At 43.5% G+C, this 12,255-nt stretch overlaps 1 protein-coding gene across 1 annotated transcript in view; it reads left to right on the forward strand.

The window, feature by feature from the left end:
* Positions 1-4,354: 4,354 nt before the first annotated feature.
* The window catches only part of LOC147641302 (uncharacterized), a 91,618-nt gene continuing 83,717 nt past the window's right edge, over positions 4,355-12,255 (forward strand). Inside the window, exon 1 of the mRNA XM_086820343.1 lies at positions 4,355-4,612. The gene's annotated coding sequence lies outside the window, so the exon portion shown is untranslated. The remainder of the gene's footprint in view (positions 4,613-12,255) is intronic.

Below are 12,255 nucleotides of genomic sequence, written 5' to 3' on the forward strand. Positions count from 1 at the left end.
TCTTTCATTAGCTGCTTTTAGAGCTATTCTCATTTGATTAGCTTCATTGTTTTTGACTTGTAGCTCATGCTCAGCCTTGGTGGCACGCTGTGTCATTAAGATGAGTCTTTGACTGAAATCCTGTGCTCTTTCTTGTTCCGCGTCCACCAAGCTGGCTTTGACAGCAACTTCTTCTTGTAGCATGCTCACTTCTTCGTTTTTCTTGTGTAAAATTTCTTCCAACAGGCTTATGTTAGCATTGGATACTTCAATTTGTGTGGCTTGCTGTTGGTTAGTCTGTTTATCCCTTTGTATTTTGTCGTACAACCAGGCGAGGTGATATGTTGCATTATCTTCAGATCCTTCTGGCTCCTCCTCGTCCTGGTGTAATCGACTCGGCCCAGCTCCTTCTGCAAGCATTTTAGCAATGATTTCTGTGGATGAGGTGTCCACCTCCCTGCTTGCCTTCTTTATTAATGTTATTCCTGGTTCAGTTGGCTCTGTGAGGGGGGGTGCCCTAGGTACTTTAATAATGCGCTTAAGACCTGGCATCTGCAAGCTATGTTCCCCGAGCCCTTGTTTTGTTTGAGTTTCTTTCTCTGTTTCTGTGAGTGTTTCCATTGGCTGTTGATTTAGTTCTTTCTGTTTTCCTTTTTCTGCAGCCATGGCCTGTTCTTGTTGCTCGTCTGTGTGTGTCACCACAGGAGAAGGCTTTTCTTGGACTGTTGTAGTTTGTGTGGAGACGGCCTCTCCTGTGGTGACCGCTTCCTCTCCTTGGGTTTGACCTTGCTTCGTAGCTTCTGCCTCCTTTTCCTTTTGGATTTCCATTGGTGTGGTCGGGGGTTCTGACGAGGGTGGTGGTTGTGTTGTGGGTGAATGTGGTGGTTGTGATGGAGATGATGGTGGGGTGCGAATCCATTCATCCGCTTCTCGGTTGAGTTCCGAGCTAGTCGGAGAGATGAATTCGGGTTGTGTGCTTGAGGGTGGGACGGATGATTCTTCGTCCATTGGGGTGGAGGTAGGTGGAAGGTGTGTGGCTGGTTGTGTTGGTGGAAGTGTGGTGGAGGGTTCGGATGGGTGCAAGGGTATGGTTGTTATTTCCCCGTCTTCCCTTTCCTTTTCTGTGTTGCGTCTCTTTTTTGGAGGTCTTTTGTCTAGCTCTTGGATTTGTTCTTCCTCTTCTTCCTCCGTATCTTCATGTGGGTAGGGCAATCTTTGAGCGGTTGATTTGGCCCTCTTTGTCCCCTTCCTGAGCATCTCTTCCACTACGGACTTGCCCAGAGCCGCTTTTGATCTTAGCTCTTTTAAGCGCTTCTCCCTTGCCATCTGCTTTGGATCCAGCTTGAACTTTGTTCTTATTTCTGGATTTTCGACTGGTTCCGTTCTTCTTGCTTTGGCTGGCTTTTCAGATCTCTCCTTGCGCTGCTGTTCTTTTTTCAGGGCCTTGTATAAGTTTTCCTCCATCCTCCTGGATTGCTCGGAGTGTGCTGGTATGCTGGGTTCTTCTGGTACTGATGTGCCCTCAGCGGTTTTTTTAGACCCTTTCTGTACTGGGGCTCCTCCCTTGTAGAGCTTCTTTTTCCTTTCTTCTCTTGGGGAAATGATTATACTTGGGGCTTTTGGTGACACCGGCCCTGCTTCTTCCCTTGCTTCTTCCATAGAGAGAGGAGGTGGGAGTTCATCGATCATTCCAATAGCTTGATAAGCTATTCTTGTAAGCATCAGACCTGCTCCTAGATGCGGATTGGTTTGTATACCCTTGCTCTTTTTGTGATTGATGATATCCGCTAGGATTGTTTTGGCATAGTCTCCTGATTGGGCAGTGTTGCTCTGAATAGCTTTTCTCATGAAGTTCGCTATTCTTTTTTGTGGGTGGGTATATCTTTGCGGTTTTCCCAATGAAAAATGTTGCGAATACAGGCGTAGTGGAAGATTCAGCTCCGGATGTCGTAGGTCTTTGAAAGTAAGAGCTTGGCCTGGTTGATTCATGAAAGTTGCATTCTTTTCCACTTCGCTAAGGTGGAATGGCATATGTATTGCTTCATCTGTATGGGGAAGTTGTAGAGCTGCGCTTATCATTTCCTCTGATATCTTTACGTTGAGCTCTTCTCCTTCTTTTGTTGTTATTCTGGCTATTCCATCATCATCAATTGTCGTCATGAGTTCATAAGCTCTTTGTACATCCACCCCCCATGGTGGTAGGTTGAAGTACCCGTCCAGGCCGCTTTGCCGTGCCCTTTGAACAGGCAAGCGTCGCATTCGTGTAGAGCATTCGGTTCTACGTAGCAGGTGTCCATGACGCGGACATCCTGCGGCTGGAAGGGCTCCTTCCCTGCCTCTGCTGCTCTTGCTTTCTTTGTGGTTGTAGATCTTTTTCCTTTTTGAGGAGACTGCGACTCTGACCTCATGCTTCCTGCGATCAACCATTTGCACCAATAGATGGTTCAGAAGATTAGTTTTTTTGTAATCTCCCTTTCCCATTTGTTCTTGAAGACCTGCTGTTAGTAATTTTGTTGACAGTTAGTAGGTGTTTGTCGCGGGGTGTGCATGGGTGACCTGTGTGTCATTTCCGCCTCTGATGCTGAAAGATGGTGCTGTAATGATGGTTCCTTGGTTTGAATCCAGTGTTTGAATAACATAGGGCAGGCAGATCATCACTAGGTGCTCAATTTTCCAATTTTCTCATACTATGGACAGAAACGCGTTTCTGTCTGCCTCTGGACAGAAACGCGTTTCTGTCCAATTTTTGCAGTCTTTGGAGATTTTTCTTCATGGCAAGGTTCCTGGTGATCATGGCATGCCTAAGATGTCAAGGTTACATTAGTTGAGGTGTAAATGAACCCCCCATTGGCTGGATTTCTGGCAGATGCTTTGAATTCTCCGTCTTTGGCCCTGTTGATGGTGTTTTGATGATGGTTTATGTGTGCAATGCTGATGATAGGGCCTTGAGTAGTCTCTATGAATCATTGGCTACACCCTGATGTTGTCAGATTTCATTTTTTGTGACCTGCAGACAGAAACGCGTTTCTGTCTGTTGGTGGACAGAAACGCGTTTCTGTCTGTCCTCAGACAGAAACGCGTTTCTGTCTGGAGTTTGTCAGATGTGACATGCAATGTGGGGGATGTGATGGGCATGACTTGGGCAGAGCATGATGGTGTTTGTGCATGAAAATGACAGGTTTTGAAGGGGTTTGGATCAATTTTTGGTACTGTGGGCCTACTGCCAGAATTTGATGTTAAGGGCATGATTTTCCTGGCTAAATAAGATGAGGTTTGGCTTAAAATGATGGTGGAGACATGGACAATGCATGCTGGGCAGGTGTTGATGACAAAGTGTGCATCTGGGACAGAAACGCGTTTCTGTCCAGCTCCAGACAGAAACGCGTTTCTGTCTGCCGGTGCTCATTTTTGAACTTTGAGTAGACCCATGTGTTGTGCATATCCAACCCTACCCCCTGTGTGATTTTGAGCTCATTTGGACCTTGTTTGAGCCTCCATGCAATAGACTCTGGACGGTGGTGTGCACGTGCGTGTTTTCACTGCGTGCTTCCCCCCGTGCCGTGCTTTCCGTGATTTGAGCTTATACACGTCTTTAGTTATTGGTAGAGTAAGCTTACCTCTCATCTCGTGCCAAACGGTCGGCTGTGTCGAGCGTGGGAAGCGAAATAATGCGTGTGCTGCAAACTTTGTGAGCTCTCTCTCCAACTCTCCCTCTTTACAAATGACTTCTACCTAGGCTTCTAAGTGTATATACTCACCTTGGGCCCGAAATTCTTATGTGCACTTCTCACACCACAGTCCCAGCTAGACTGTGTAGTCCTCATACGACTCGAACGGTTCGTCATTTGGAGCTCCGAGGCGTGTGTACGCCTTGTTTTACCGTTTGTAGCCCTGGCGGTTTTAGTGAAAATTTCGACATGTTCAAAACTTTACCAAACTTCCCTTGTTGCTTCATCTCTTGATGTAGATCAGGCGTTGGCGACCGTAACAATTTTCTGGCCTTCCTGCCTTATGTTATTATTTTTCAAGCGAAATTTAGCAAAAATTAGCCGGAAAATTATCAAAATTAGCAAAAAATAGCAAACACTTCCCGGAAAAATCCCATAATTTTCCCCAATCATAATAATCATGAAATCTAAGCAGAATGGTTGACGGTCTCAAGTTTTGGCACTCCTTGATCCCTTTTTTGAGCCAAATCCTTGAGTTAGGATTACGAAATAGCATTGTTTAGCCTATTCTTCACTTTTCTTGTTTACTCACACCTATGGCTCACTTATGGTGGTCCTTTTTCTTGTGTTGTGGTTAGTGCGTGCCATGTGTGGCTTACTCTTGGCCCGTATTAGTCAATTTATTGACTAAGTGCTATGTTTTGCCTGTTTTTTGAGGCTCTTTTCGTTGGTAATTGCCATGTATGCTTGCTTGGGCGTGGCATACCTCCCCCCTTCCTGTTCTAAGTTATCTTGACTTATTGTGGCTTACATGGTGCAGGTGCTTGGGTGGTGATAACTGGTGCCAAATGCATGGCCGTGTAATGTGGCCCTAGAGATGCGGTGACAGTCAATGCATGGAAAAGATATGCTGTGCGAGAGAAGGGTCTTAGTTCGAAGATGAACTAAGGGCATCTGCTGTCGAGGTTTTCTTCTCCAAGTGTTTCTTTAGATTTTCAAAAATAACGTACCTGTTGTATCCGACGATGTATGCAAAGTGGCGAGCTTGATCACGAAGTTGTTCGTCCATGACGTGCACCCTTTGTTGTGCTATTTGCTCTCTTTGTTTGGATAGCAGATTTGCTGTACAAGCTGCCGAGTCACAATTTTTTGGTGTACAAGCTGCCGAGTCACAATTTTTTGGTATCCACTTGCCTTTTTCTTGCCATGTAGCCTTTTTAATGCGGTTTGGGAGTGACATTGTCCTGCTATTTTCTGTATGTGGTATCCGGAATCCCTTGTAGGTTGCATTGGACGTGGGTATTTTGCTGATCCTGTTCTGTTTTGGAAGCCATATACAGGGGTTTCCTTGGTAATAGCCTTGTTCTGTTAAGAGATCCTTGCATATCCATACACTTCGAGATGTGCTTGTTTTTGGTTTGTTAGGGAGTCTTGGTGGGTTGTTGTTGGTAGGGATTGCTGTTTTGGGCATCCATACCCACCTCTTGTGTTTGTGTTGGTCAACGTTGTGATTGGCTACCTTTTGAGGACCGTTGTCGGCTCGAATTGTGTTATCTTTTGAGACATTCCGTCCTTGTGGCTTGAATGGTGTTATGGATTTTTCGCATAGGCTGTGAATTCTTTTTGGTATCCATATTTGCCCTTTACATGTAGCTGTGGCAAGGAGAGCTTTTGGTAGCCATATCTGTGTGTGACTTTGCTGTTGTTTGTTGGGTTCCCTTGCTCTGTCATGTTGGTGTAAAATTTGTGGGGTAGTGATATGCTGAAGACCTTTGCTTTATGGCTGTTCATCATCTTCTGATACCTGAGGTTTTTCAGATATGGAGTCCTCTGTATCAGATTCATCAGTGTAGTGATCTTTGGAGATGAAAGATGCGAACATTATCTTCTCGTTGTGTTCGTATTCGACTCTCTCTTTTCTCCAATCATGGCGAGCATTATAGGTTCTTTGCCATGGAGTGCCGAAGATAATTGGGGTTTCCGTTGTTCCTGGCTTCATGACATAGAATCTATGGCACACATTAGTTTGATTAATGAATATATCAATATTAACATACCCAATGGTGCTTTGGACTTCGCCTGTATATGTTGACATTTTTGTGGTTGTTTGTGTAAGGTGTGGTTTTTGTTCTAGGGATTGCCATGTTTCATAGCTGATTGTGTTCAAATCTGCTCCATAATCAATCAAAGCATACGACATGATTCGTTCTTGTCCTATGTATACTATGATTTGAGGTCGGACCTTAAAGTCTTCGCCGTCAATGGTCGTTAATTGGCAGATTTTCACCTTTTTGTGTGCTCTTATTTGTCCTATGTGTGGTCTCTGTCTTTGTCGAATTTTAAGAGCTCGAGCTTTGGCTTCTTCTTGAGCTGTTTTCTTCATGTCGTCTACCCTTTGTTTCCTTGTTTTGGCGGCATGTAGTCGAGCCAAAATCTCGGGTGTGAGTGGTTCATGAAATTTCTTTAGCCTACACCCACTTATCCAGTTATTCATGAGCTCTCCGTCTAGTGTAGCTAGATGTACTGCTCCACTGGCTGATAGGTCATGAATAACATATGGTCCCATGCCACGCTTTTTGAGTTTACTTGTGTGTTGTTTCAGAGTGTATGCGAGGACTAAATCTCCTTTTTGAAATTCCTTATTGATGATATGAGCATCGTGGAATTTCTTTAGTCTTCTTTTTTGTGCATACATGGCAGCGACAGAACATAATCGAAATTCGTCCAGCTGTTCTAGTTCGGTGATGCGGTTGGAAAGCTCATGGCCGGTCCAACCCAGCTCGTTTGCAACTCTTAGTGTGGGGATTAGAAATTCCATTGGCAATATTGCATCCAATCCAAACACCAAGTTATATGGAGTAGTTCCTATGGCTGTTTTAAAAGCCACACGATACGCCCATAGTGCTGCGTTGAGCTTAAGCTCCCAGTCTGTCCGTGAGTTTTCGACAATCTTTGTGAGCACTGTGCATAAGATTTTGTTTGTGCTCTCAGCTTGACCATTTGCTTGTGGGTGATATGGAGCTGATTTCTTATGAACTACCATAAATTCTGCTAATAAATAGTGAATTACTTCGTTCAAGAAATGAGTTCCCCTATCACTGACGATCTCTATAGGTAGGCCATATCTTGTGAAGATGTTTTCGTATAGAAAACAAGCTGTTGTTCGGGCATCGTTTTTCTGCGTAGCTTTTGCTTCAACCCATTCAGTCAAATAATCGGTGGCAACAATAATATATTGTGCCCTTGTTTTTAGAGCCGGTGGATTAATGGGTCCTACAAAATCTATTCCCCATTTAGCAAATGCTCGTGCCCCCATCATCGGACGTAATGGCATATTGTCGCGACGAATTGGTATCTTTGTGCGCTGACAAACCTCACATCTCTTGACAAAATCTTTGGCGTCTTGAAACAAAGTAGGCCACCATAATCCTGCAGTCATTATTGCCTTGGCTGTCGTGTCTGCAGAAAAATGACCTCCAGATGGTCCTGCGTGAGCTTGTTCAAGTACTCGTATGTACTTCGCTTCGGTGACACACAACCGTAGTTGTTTGTCCTTCCCTCTCTTATATAGTTGATTGGCAATTAGCTCGTAGTGATCTGCTTCAAGTTCAATGGCTTTTTGTCGTGCCTTGCTGATATTCTCTGGCAATAAGCGTTTAGTGAGATATTCAACAATGTATTGACTCCATTTAGGTGCGATTGAGACTTGAAACAGTGTTGCATACGGGTATGGAGGTCTCTTTTGGCATTCAAGGCAATTCTTTACATGGTTATAGACTTCAGTTCGGATTGTGGCCCACCATACTCCTGCCCACATCACTCTTTTTAGTGTTTGGTTGCCCGCCATGTGTATTCCCCCTACAGTTATGTGAGCTTGGTGTAGGTAATGGGGTTTCTCAAATGGTTCTATGCATAGGCGTAGAATCCCATCCAACCCTAGGTGATATAATCGTCCGGCAAGCATGGTTAAGGAAGCAGATCCTTGCACCATGGCGCATTTATCGGTTATTGGCATCGGTACCTCTAGTTTTCCAAGCTTCAAGAGTGGCACATACTGTTCGCTCCATCTGGGAATCATTTCGACCTTGAACAGGTATGCGTCTGGTAAATCATCATCTACCCCTTTTGGCGGTTCTCCTGACAATAGGCGAGACAAGTGGTCTGCTCTTTGGTGAGTTGTTCCTTTCTTTACCACAACCGTGAAGTCAAACTCTAGTAAGAGGATAAACCATCTTACTATGCGTCCAGTACTACATGGTTTGTTTACCAAGTACAAAAGTGCTTGGTGATCTGTAAAGAAAACAAATTTGTTTGCCAGTAAGTAGTGACGAAATTTCTTGGTTGCATATATCATTCCAAGACCTTCTCGTTCTGTGGTGGTATAGTTTTTCTCTGCGCTGTTTAGCTGTCGACTAGCATAGGAGATTGGAAAATCCATATTCTTTTCTCCTGGTTGAGCTAAGATGGCACCTATGGCAAAATTAGACGCATCTATATGTATATGGAAGATGACATTCCAGTCCGGAGACTTGAGAATGGGTGCTGAGGTTAAGCGTTCTTTCAAAATGTTGAAAGACTCTTCACACTCTTCTGTCCATATAAATATAGTGATTAATCCGTACAAAGGTCTGGCTATTACAGCATACATGTAGATAAACTTTCGGTAATATCCACAATGTCCCATAAATCCTTGTACTTGCTTGGCATTCTTCGGCCGTGGTAGCTCGATAATGATTTTGATCTTCTCAAAGTCTGTGCTAATCCCGTTTTTGGACACTATATGTCCCAATATTTTGCCTTGTCTGACCATAAAGACACACTTTTCCGGATTTAAACAGATTCGATATAATCTACACTTTTCAAAGACAAGCCTTAGGTGTGCTATATGTAACCCCCTTTCCTTGGAATGAATACACAAATCATCCACGTATACCTCCAAGAAATCTCGTAGGTATTCCTTGAATGTGTGGCTCATTAATCTTTGGAATGTGGCGGGTGCATTGGTCAAGCCAAAAGGCATGACTCTATAAGCAAAAATACCCCATCCTGTAGCGAAAGCTGTCTTGTGTTGATCTTTTGGATCGATCGAAACCTAATTATAGCCGGAGAAGCCGTCTAGGAAACTGTAGGCCTCCTTTCCTGCGACCCTCTCTATCACATGATCTGTAATTGGTAAGGGATAGCTATCGCGAATGGTTGCAGCGTTTACCTTTTTGAGATTCACACAAACTCGTAATTTTCCATTCTTCTTGGGGACTACCACAATGGGAGATACCCAATCTGTGTGTTCTATCTCATAGATAAACTCTGCTTCCAATAGCTTATCTATCTCTTCTTTGATTTTTCTGGCGAAGGTATCATTGTAAGTATACGGACGTTGTCGACTTGGTTTCGCGTCTTCCTTCATTGGAATGGTATGTTGGCAGATTTGTGGATCTACCCCCTTTAAATCCCTGTAAGACCAAGCGAATACATCCTTGTATTCTTTCAATGTCTCTATCAATAGCCTTTCTTCATCAGGATCTAGATCCGTGGCTATGTAAGCTGGTTTTGGTTCTTCGCCGTCCTCGGCTAAATTGATCTTTTTTGCGTCTTCTGGCCCATCATAAGATTCCCCAGGTTGCTGAGCCGTTCTTTTGGGCTTTTGGACTACAATTTTTCTATCCTCTATAGTGTACTTCTTGAAATGTGAAGGTACACTAATAGCGTCTTTATCACTTTGTCCACTTTCCATCTCAGTGGTCCAGACTTCCTTGAGTTGTTTTTTGTATTCATTGAATTTTGTTTTCCTTTCTAGTTTTGTCATGGACCCTTCTATTTTTGTGTTTTGTTTCTTTTTGGTCTTTTTGGATGGTTTGGAATTACTGGGTGATGTTCCTTGAACGTTTTGTGTTACGTAGCACCCTGTAATTTTGTCTTTGATGCAATCCATAGCGTCTATGGTCTTGAGATATTCTGTTTTGTTTTTAATGGATGGCATGGCTTGTTGCCCTTTTGTTTTACCGGTCCGCGATCTCCTTGTTTGCTTTTCTAGCTGTTGGCGAAACCCTGGCAGTTCTATTTCGTTTCCGTTTCTCAGTTTCAGGTTTACTGGTTCAAGGCAGTCCTTGAACTCGTCGAATTCATCAGAGGCGTCGTAGAAGTGGTTGTCCGAAGGACCTTCATCTTCTAGTTCGCTCCCTTCTTGATCTTCTTGTTTAGTTTCTTCAAGAGTTAGATCTCGAACTGAGACTTCATCTTGGATTTGTAGCTTTCGTAAGTCAATAATGACTTCTTCTTCTTTGTTTTTGCTACTGTTTTCTTCTTTTAATGTATCCTGATTTCTGACGGTTATCATGTGGAATGGTATTAAATCGTAGCCTTCTTCGTCACAAAAGACTATAGGGTTTTGTTCATTTACGCATACATCCACTGTTGCTAACACGTCTCTCCATGCATCTGGCTCGAATTTCTCATTTGGGAATGGTTCTGGGATGTAAGCATCGTCTTCGAATGGATATTCTGGCTCCGCATTCTCTCCGTCCGAAGCTCCACACCTCCAAATATTTGAATTGGAAAATTCCCAAGATGGTTTTGTTGTTTTGTTTGAAGCTGTTGCTGACTCAAAATCTTCTACCGGCGTTCTTGCTACATCCCTATAAGAATGATCTGATAGGTTTATGCGAGTGATAGCCTCTTGTTGCCTAAGATAGATGTAATTGAATCCCCAATCTTGAATCATTTTTAGTTGTCTCATAAATGGACGCCCAAGAATGATATCGTAGTTTGGATTCTTTCCAAAGTCTACAATTGCAAAAGTGTGCTCGTATTCAACCCCGCATGATGTGACTACTACTTTTTCAAGTAGTCCTATAGGCTTCTCTATGTAGCCATCTGCCAGCTGTAGCTTCATTCTTGTTTTTCTCATTGCAGGCTTTCCCCATGATTCCCATATGGTTTTCGTGGCTATTCCCACTCCTGCCCCACTGTCTAGGATTGCTAATGTGTTTTGCCCATTGAATTCCACAGGAATCGTGGTGTTCCCATCCTCTCCCTCACAATATTCTCCTACTTTGTTGAGAGGAACAGGCTCATATTTTGGTTTTTTTGTGAGACTTGGCATGTTTGACTGGTGTTTCTATCCCTAATTTCACTAGATATTTTCCTACCTCCTTCCATAATTCAGGCTTGATCTTTAGTACTTCACCCAAGGGTAGCGTACACTGGATCGGTGCCGACATTAGAGCGGTTAGGTTAGGAATATCTTCCAAAGGAGGGGATGTCTTTTTATGTGAAGGCAGTTTCCGTATGTCACTTGTTGCCTCGTATTCTCCCAGATATGATGGTAAGGTTTTAAGTGTTTCGGCCTTGCTTTTGCTTGATTTTTCAGACCCTGCATCCCCGTATTCTGAACGTATTTCCAACTCTATTGTTTTTTGATTGAAATCAATTTCGTCTAGGGGAGGGTTTTGACCTGTTTTCTTTACATCTCCCTGTGTGTTTCTTACCGCATCCCATAGCTTGTTTCTCCATTCTTCTTCAACTTCTGGGATATTGGTATTTGGTACAAAACTAGGGATTGGCTCTGCAGGTTGTGTTTCTTTCGGTCTGCTACCTACGTTGTTCTCTTCTTGAATAGATTGTTGGCCTATTCGTCCTTCGTTTGTTGTTTGTAAGTGAGATTGTTGTTTCATTTGTTCAACTAGAGCTTGGGTTGTCTCCACCAATCGTTTGAATAGCTCCAGTTGTCTGGCTTCTAGGATCGGATCAGGGTAATTCTTCCATCTCTCTTCCAAGGTTTCTGATGGTTTCAGTCTTGCCTCGTAGGCTTGTAGTAAAGCGTCCAAGGGTTCGAATCGTTTTTCGGCAAGCACTGATCCCGCAGTCTGTTCTTTTCTGCTTGTTTCGTTGTCGTTTATTTTTTCTCCCTGATCTTGAGTCGATTGTTTGTTGTTTTCTTCAGTTTCTGTGGCAGTTTCCTTGAGTTTTTTGTTAGATTTCTCTTTGCTTGCTGCCCTCCTAGCCCTTCTTGCCTTCCAAGTTTCTTTTGTCTTTTTGGTGTATTCACTTGCAGTGGTTTTGTTTTCATCTTCTTTTGTTTCTTTTTGGACTTTGGCTTGGGCTCTAGTAATCACCTGGATTGGTATCACAACTTCAGTCTCTGAAGAGCTTGGTGAGCTTGTTGATGGCAATACTTCTATGTAGTTTAGAGATGTTTTGCCCTTTGTTTCTTGTTTTTCCGGACAATCTTGTATCAAATGTTTGGTTCCACATTCATTGCAAGTTCTAGGTAGGGGAAGGACTTTCGGATTGGTTGTTCGTTCAGCCCTAGGGTTTGGGCAGTCTCTAATCCAATGATCTCCTCCACATCCATAGCACGGTCCTGGGGGACCTGCTTGTGGCGGTCCTTGTCTATAAGGTCTAGGCCCCGGACCCCCTCTTTGTTGTTGATAAGCACCCCCGTTTGCAATGAACCACAGTGTGTTATGATCCATTTGATAGCTACTTTCAGGGATGATAGGGGATTGGTCATTGATTCCCATTTGTGAGGATGATGCGATCAAGGTACTATCCATGTTCTCTTCCTCATAACAGGTGGTAGGTACCAAGGCATTTTCTTGCCCTGGAT

Source organism: Cibotium barometz, chromosome 2 (assembly GCF_041138505.1).
Source record: "Cibotium barometz isolate CiBa-2024 chromosome 2, ASM4113850v1, whole genome shotgun sequence".
In the NCBI taxonomy this organism is placed as follows: Eukaryota; Viridiplantae; Streptophyta; class Polypodiopsida; order Cyatheales; family Cibotiaceae; genus Cibotium; species Cibotium barometz.